Here is an 8,958-nt window from a genome sequence, read left to right on the forward strand (position 1 = left end):
AAAGCGCGTGATTTGGTGCTGTGGGCTTTTTCTCACCTCTGAATCCCCCACAGAGAGAGAGAGAGGAGAGAGGGAACGGTGCAAAAGAAGACGGAGCAGGAAGAGTTGGTAAGATCCGCAAAGTTACAACGTGAACAAGTGAAAGAACAGAGGACAGAGGAGAGAATCAGCTGCTCGTGTTAATCCAGAGGTGTGGACAGAAACCGCTCCAGCTGTCCTCAACTTGATGTGCCATCGCGAGTCCGAGTGTGTATGTGAAAGAGGGGAGCAGACAGGAACCCTCCCCCTGCATGCTGCCCGCAGTCTGGATGGATCCGCCTCCACAGAGCTGCTCCACACTGCACAGCTACACATGGTGGATGTTTAATATGCTGCTTCCAACATGTTTACAACCAGTATGTTTCTAAACTAATCATTCTTTATATTCAGCTCTCAGCAGCTCAACTTTACTGTTTGGGACATTTTGGAATGAATCAGTGTCTCATCATGATACCTTCAGTCAGCAGCTCAAGCAAAAACATGATTCTTCTGTCTCAGATTGTTTCAGTGGAAGGATTTTTAGAGGCCCGAAGGAGTGAAAGTATGAAAAGAAAACAAAAAAAAAGTATGTATAAATATATATATATATATATATATATATATATATATATATATATAGAGAGAGAGAGAGAGAGAGAGAGAGAGAGAGAAGAAAAAAAACAATGAAAAAATAAAAATCACTAGAAAGGGATTCTTGAAATTGTAAATATGACGTATGGTCCTCACCACCAGTCAAACCTTCACTGGGAAAATTAACATTGACAGATAATAACCTACACATTTTTTAATTATGAAAAATGTAAGTAATATAAATATCTTAAAGACCTTTTTTTTGTGTCAGAATGTTGTGTAATGTGTTAAATGATGTGGTTATATTCTAACAACATGATTTTCATATGGAAATATTTTCATGTTTTGTTAGTCATTTTCTCACAATAACACTTTTTTGTTCTTGTTTTTAATTGTAGGCCTATTGATGTGTGGAATTTAGAAGAATCATCTGTAGCTTTGAACAATATAAAATGAGTTTCACTGGACCCCAAAATTAAATCAGTGCACGTGGATCCTGATTTAAAATGTGCATAATAACTGTTAGATTCAAAGTGTTTTTTCTATCTGTATTCAGCACACACATTCTGATATGAAATATTACCCACAATCACATCTCCACTAATCGCCATATAACATCACATTATTCTAAAGGGCTCATATGAAACGGGAACGATTCAAATAAACCGTCACAGATTGATCATGTCTCGTGCTGCAGGCCTCATATCAGCTGTGAGGAACGCAATAAAAAGCAATATTCATCAGCTGTCGGCTCTTTTGTTCCAGCTGCATTCATAGTCACATGGCAGATAGAAATCATCGTGATATACGAGGAACGCCAGGAGATTTTATTAACGGGAAATTAAATATTGAATGATGCGCGGCGGTCAGCTTCAATTAACGGAGACGAGGACGAATCAAAAGTGGCGCATTATAGCACGAGTGTGTCCTCCAGTCAATGCCATACAAATACTGTTGTGAGGTATATTAATGCTCTGATTGGATTAAAGCCTCCTGATGTTCCAACACGATTCTTAATCTGCATTTATGTCAAGAACTGCAAAAAATACATTCTTACACATTAATTCATTAAATATTCTCTCAAAAACAACAGCGAGATATGCAGCAGCAGACACTTACAATTCCACTGAAGTTTTCAGAGGCGTTGGATAATATTCAGTTATTGTGTAACTCATTTTTAGAGTTTCGAAATAAAGGCCTGTGCTCATACGTTTAAAACCTGTACTTTTTATTTTAATACTCAATAAAATAAGTGTTGGAAAAATATCTTTTCAAAAACATTTTCTTTCATCTATTTTTTAATAAACTGAACATGTAGATTATTGTTTTCTAGATGTGATGTTATGTTCTAAATGTGCATTATCACACCATTATTTATTAATAACTTGTAGAGAATAATCAATTGGACATGATGTATATTATAATATAATGCTAGTCAACATATTTTACTAAAAGTCAATAATCTTATTTCTATTTATAGAAAAGAGAGAATCTGATAATGATAAATCAGTCAGCCCTCTAATTGGTTCTTATCAATGAACCAATCAAACAGCAGAATAATGCAGTTGTAGCTACACCTGATGAGCCACTGGAGGATATTGTGTCACTGTCACCTTTGCCTCGACTGGGCGTGAAAAGTGTCTAAAGGTGCAGTAGCCTACCAGCAGGGGGCGACAGCACTTCGTAAAATAATCATTAAAATGGAATCTATTGGCGCTTTTCCACTATACAGTTCTAGCACTACTCGGCTCGACTCGACTCGGTACGGTTCCAGAACAGACCTTTTCCATTACAAAAAAGTACCTACTCAACGTGGGCGGGGTCGTCATAGCACGGCTCTGTGAAACTGCCGTGACTTTGTTTTATACGCGACACAAAAAACATAAACAATGGAGGACATTGAGGCAGTGGTGTACTTGCTGCTGTATGAGGCTTTCTGTCTCACACAAAGCAGGAAAATTGAGCCGTATGGCTGTAACTATGGTAACACCGTATAGCTGTAACTATGGTTGTAACGCTGCTGCCGGTATTTAAAAATGCCGGGTTTGATTCTTGTGTGGGACGGCTCATGACTCTTCCAGCGACAACTCTTCTGACCAATCAGTGGCCGGCAGTCTGTTGACGTCACATTTAGTATCGGCTCGGCTTTCTTGGAACCTCACCAGAGCAGGTACTAAAAAAGAACCAGGTACCAGGTACTATCCCTAGTGGAAATGCAAAAAACCCAGAGTCGAGTCGAGTCGTACTGTGTAGTGGAAAAGCGCCATATATGTTTGTGTATATAGACATGAATGTTTCTAATTTGGTGGCTTTATCAGCTGTAACCAGCAGGACATCATTCATCTGTGCTTTCTAAAACTGTTACACATCAATGTTAAAAATAAAATAATAAAATAATAATAATAATGATGTTTTATGATGTGACAATGCTGTGGTTAAAGTCTGAAGAACATGGTTTGGGTTGAGAAGTGATGTGCGTTAAAGTTATAACTTCTGTAAAGTTAGGCACTGTCATGGCAACAGTAAACATAACAACAATCATAGTTACGTTTTTTTTTTTTTTTTTTTTTTAAATTTTTTAACCCGTCCCGACTTTTGGCCAAAAATGATCCTCATTCTGTCCAATAGGAATTGCTCGGCTGGCACGTGCCAAAAAAAGTTTCAAGCTTCCGGGTTTACTTCTGTGTTATGTGGCCAACTGAATATGTTCTGTAGTGTTTCCTCCGCTGGCCCCACCTGCCACTTCCTGCTCCGCCCATAGACTTCACATTGTGATGACATCATGGATTTTAAAAATAGCTTTTCTCATCTTGTGGAAAGTTTTATAAATATAAAATAATTGTTTGAGATGTTCTGTCAGAAGTTTGTCAGATGTCTCTTTTACGATGGTGGTTTATGGGGGAAATGCTTTTTGGGCCGCAGGGGGATTTTCCACTGCAATACCATGAGTGACCACTGGGGAAAATTAGGATGAGTGGCAGTGCTTTAACCAGCTCTTTATAAGTCATATATACATGCGTGTTTTCACATGAGGCGAAACATGACACTGACATGTTAACTTCTAGTGGATCAGCAGATTTATTACATGCTTTTGTAAAATGCTCAGCTGTGTTAGTTTAGAGGCATAGCACCATTAAATCCCATTCACTCGAGAAAGGAAAACAATTCATATCTCTCCATTGACTTTGTATTGCATGGCAGTGTCTCCTTGTCTGTCTGTAAACAACAGAAACATTGCTAAAAGCAGCTGTTTGGTGGGCTGCACTACCAACAGGATAAATAACCCAGAAGCCTTTAAGAAGACAAAAGAGGATGATGTTAAAGAGCTGTGTGGTGGAAGAGAACTACCTGACGCACACTGCTAGTCACAGAGAACACACATGACAGTGGAAACAGAACAGCTGTTTAACTGAAAGGTCTGCAGTGTTTGTAATATGCATGTTTAAAATCACAGAATAACTAGGCTGCATTCAAATAAAATGCTAACTGAAAAAAAAAGCCTGAATGAGAATTGATCACATGACTATAATAACCTATAGTGGCCCTATCAGCTGTGAAAAGTTACATACAGCCTGTACAGTGGTGTTCTCTCTACTGGAGATGTGATGTCAGTCCTTGGATTCATGTATTGCATCTTATCATATAAAATGTAAAGGGTTTCAGCATATGCTATAAATTCACTCTGGTTTTTCCTCTCCGGTTTTTATAAGGTGTTAAAATAATCGTTTGACATACTTAAAGGCATTTAGTTATAGTGTTTCAGTTTGGTTGCATATTACAGCACTGATTGTTTTTGTTTTTCAGCTCTGTCTCTGTGTGTATGTGCAGTCATACAGTCAAATCACCTTTTTTAAAAGATGAGTCTGAAGGCTGTTGCAAGTCAGCCTCATACAGTGGCCAATCCTGACGCCCTGTGGTCAAAACCAGAAGTTCACAGAGAATACAGAACCGTGGGTCTAAATGTATGAGGGCCTCAGAGCCAGTTATACGGTTAGTTGTTGCTTTGGTATAAATGAACAGACATCCAGTTACATAAATGACTCCACTATAAAAAAAATGATGGAATTAAAAAGTATTACAAAATCCAAAGTGTGTCCACACAGTCATTTAAAAGTAGATGATCAGCTTCTATTGAGCTTCATCAGTGTGAGTTAGTCATATCAAGTGATATCTGACACATTTACAGTCTTTTTACCATCAAATTCCCTCTTAGTGTTTCCCTGTTGAGCTGTGGTGGAAGTATAGTAACAAGAAGAGGAACTTTGGTACTAAAAACACTGTAACGTTGAAACATAGAAGATGAAGATTTGACTCATTCAGACGGCTGAAGCTTCATATTAGCTTCACATCAACTTTTAAATACATGTTTACACAGAAGGAGGACTGTGGATTTAGTCCTCCATCACTTCCATTGTAAGTACATGATGAAGAGATCTTCTAATGGTCAGTATGAACAGGAGGAATGATTACAGCAAGAAAAACATGATTCAATGTTCATTTTGGTTCCAGAGTGTTCTTTTACAAACAGACCTGAAAAATTGTGAATGTGTCCTTTAATTTTTTCTGCTCCTTTCTTAAGATTATTACATCTCTGTATGTGTGTGAAGTGCATGCTCATTTTATAGTATCTTATGAAACTGATCCACTTTATTAACTATGTTAATGTACTAAAAGTACATTTCTTAAAAACATTACATTCATTTTAATAAAGCACTGTTCACAAATCACAATCAGAAACCTAAATCTTCTTCTGACTTCTGAATAGTATGATCATGTATCTTTACAGTAAACTCAAATATAAATATGACCCACAGTGTCATTCTTGTGTGGAGGCCTGTTAACCTCATTCTAATTTGCCAACAGCTGTCACTTAAAAACAGAGGAAAAAGAAAAAGAGGTTTGATGTTTACCATCAGATGCTGCTCACTGCCTGTAAATGTAATGTCACACATGTATACAAGAGGATAAAAGAGTGTCAAAGCTTTTGATGAAATGTGGCCCACACACACACACTGACTTCCATCATTTCTATGATTTTAACAAGCAGCTTTTGTAAAAGCGAGCTGTAAAAGTGTTTCTGAGGAAGTCATCAGCAGCTGACAGCCTGTAAACACACTTTTTTTCTTCAATAAATGTTTTGTGTGATGTGTCTGAGCAGTTTGACGTGTTGTGGAAAATCAACCCACAGTAGCTCATCATATATTTTCCCCTCAAGCATCAATTTGAACTGCTTGCCTTTCAGCTAGGTCACCGTTAGTTATACCAGTAGTCATTCTTAGGCCTTAAAGATGATCAGCATTTAAAGTCCATGCATACATTCTATCTACCTGCTCATCCTTTAGAGGGTGACAGGGAGCTACAGCTGTACATCCTGGACAGGTCAGCAGTATATCATCAGCATACAGACAACATTTCACACCTACAGGTCATTTAGTATCATTTTAAACTGCATGTTTTTAGTTTGGGGGTGGAAACCCACGCAGGGAACAGAGTTAATGCCAATTCAAAAATTCTGTTTCAATCTTAATCATTTCATTACAAAGTGAGAAAGTTCTGTTAACCTCTTCTGTTTATTTGTCCTTTTCTAAATGGTTTTATTAATATTCTGATTACTGTGATTTAATGATTTTTGAATGATTGTAATCCCTATCCCTAATCCCCCCCTCATCTGGTTTATAGTGACTGCTGATAATACAGCAATGTTTGTCATGAGGGCTAAAACTCATTATTTAAAGCTGGAGTTTAGGACTTTATATATAAATGAATGTCTGTTATATTCAAACCCCTGCTGACTATCACTGCCAGGTAACCCTCAGTGTGTTTCACAGATGTCAGTGATGTGTTACATCAGTCAGCAGTGATTGGTTTTCCAGAGCTGAAGGAACGCCCACAGATCATGCTCACCAGAGACTTCTCACTTCTACTCTACTTCCACTAACTTGAGGAATAAAATGTAATCATGTGGCTTTTCTAGACTAGAATGAGAAGAAAGTTGACCAAAAGTTCTGCACTGCAGGTTTAAGAAATGAAGTTAAAACATCTAAATCTTCAATTTAACTGAAATCTGCTGCCAGAAAATTTAGATTTTTTTTTTATTGGCTTAACTCTAGTAACAAATAATTAAACCAAGGTTATATTCACAAGTGGATTAGCTGCAGAGAAGATCAATCCAGCATTTTTGCATTATACTTTTAAGAATGAAACAAAGAATCAGCATCTAAATAAATATTGTTTCAGTGAAAACATGACTCCTAAAAGTCTGTCAGCTCCTCTGCAGCAGCTTTCATCACTCCTGTGTGTGTGTGTGTGTGTGTGTGTGTGTGTGTGTGTGTGTGTGTGTGTGTGTGTGTGTGTGTGTGTGTGTGTGTGTGTGTGTTGCCCTCAGGCCAGTCTGCCTGTGGATCTATGAACAAACATTAATCATCAGCTGAGCCCAGCACAGACATTCATCTTACAGTAATCACTGACATGTTAATTACACATAATGACAATCTGTCTCATTCACACTCATCCAAGTGCTGTTGGAGGAGCTGGTACAACTGTGAGGAGGACTGAGGGGTTACATTTGTGTGTGTGTGCGTGTGTGTGTGTGTGTGGATGTCACTTTAAGGGACACACACCAGACTAAGGCCCTGTTTACACCTGTCATTAACATGTGTCTCAGGTGATCCAATGACAAGTGTTAAATAAGATAAGATAAGATAAGATAGTGTTTATTGTCATCGTACAGTCATTACGTCACTATCAGTGCATTACAGATAAAAGATCAAATAAGAACACTATATAACACTACATAACAGGTAATGAATCATTACATTAAAAGAAAAGATGAGTAAGGCAGTTATTGTATTGCACATAAAGTGTGTGTATTTCACATACATTAATGGCGCACAAAACACATGGCGAGGTGGTCTGGGACACATCTGACCACATATCTTTTATAGTATAAACACTAATGTGTCCAGATGCACCCCCCCCCCCCCCCCCCCCTGCAAGGACATAACAGGTGCAACATGGAAGAAGGAGACTCCCCTCTTCCCAGCTCCCATGAACCACCAGCAACAAAGCATATGTTAGCCCCCTTTTTAGGGATTTGACTTAATACTAAGCTAATGGTAAAGTATAGTGCAGTCCACACACTTGGGTTGGTATTTCACATGAGCAGAACTTTCTACAACGTTTTACACTGAAACGTAGGCAAGGCGCCCTTATGAATATTTGTTTGGTATTTTGATATCTGCTTGTAAAAAAGAGACGCTGGCTGCTTCCTGAACCCCCGACAATAGGAGGTAACTGTGTGTGATGTGAGGTTTGTTTTTGTATATTGTTGCATAGGTGAATGTATGTGGGTATGCATGCAGGTATGAACATACAGGTACATATATAGGTACATATACATGTATATGAGTATGTATCTATGTTGTTTTTGTTTTTATAATGCACATTGTTACATTGTTGTGACTACCCATTTATAATATACTTTTATATGTAGCACTACCTGGTCCGAGACAAATTTCTCTCAGGAGACAAATAAAGAAAACCTAACCTAAATATAGTAAATGATATTTATGTTATGGAAAAGATGACTTTCTCTCTCCATCCATGTCATCTTATTCATTTCATTTGTTTTTGAATCCTTTTTCTTTATGTCGTCACTTGTTCTGTGTCATTATCGGCTTGTCAATCAACTAACTGTAAAGCACTTTGAACTACATGAACCTGTATGAAAAGTTCTATATATAAGAGGTTTGATTGGATGATTGATAAGGCAAGTAGTGGTAATGGTTAGGAATAGTTCCCTGGTCAAAATATGACTTATTCCACTATTATATTGTTATTTATTATATATAGCGCTTTTGGCAATATATTAAAACAAGTCAACACATTATGTCACTGTTGACTTTCTCAATATTTAACCAACACAGTGATCTTTCCCATGTGCTGTGAATAACTCATAAAGTACATAACCTTAACAGCTCTACTGTTTCCACCTCTGTGTGGCAGTGCAGTGACGCAGCTCCACATGTCTGTCAGCTCTATAAAGCTGCCGGCTTGGTGGCAGTTGACAGGAGAAGCCACATGTTTGCTGGAGAGCTAATTTACTCGTGTTTGTGAGTAAACCATGAGGAATAAAAAAAAAAAAAAAAAAGCACAGAGAGATGAAACAGAGCAGGAGAAAAAAAAAACAGTAACAGTTTGTTTTCTCTGCAGATTCAAACCACAGTAAGAGGCTGTTTGTTGGCTGCTGCTCTCTGAGGATCACTGTGATCTGAGCTTTGAAGCTTTAATAGGACACAGAAGAGCCTGAAACCTTGCTGGAGGCTGTGATTATAATAGACAATGTTGTTA

Source organism: Scomber scombrus, chromosome 15 (assembly GCF_963691925.1).
Source record: "Scomber scombrus chromosome 15, fScoSco1.1, whole genome shotgun sequence".
In the NCBI taxonomy this organism is placed as follows: domain Eukaryota; kingdom Metazoa; phylum Chordata; class Actinopteri; order Scombriformes; family Scombridae; genus Scomber; species Scomber scombrus.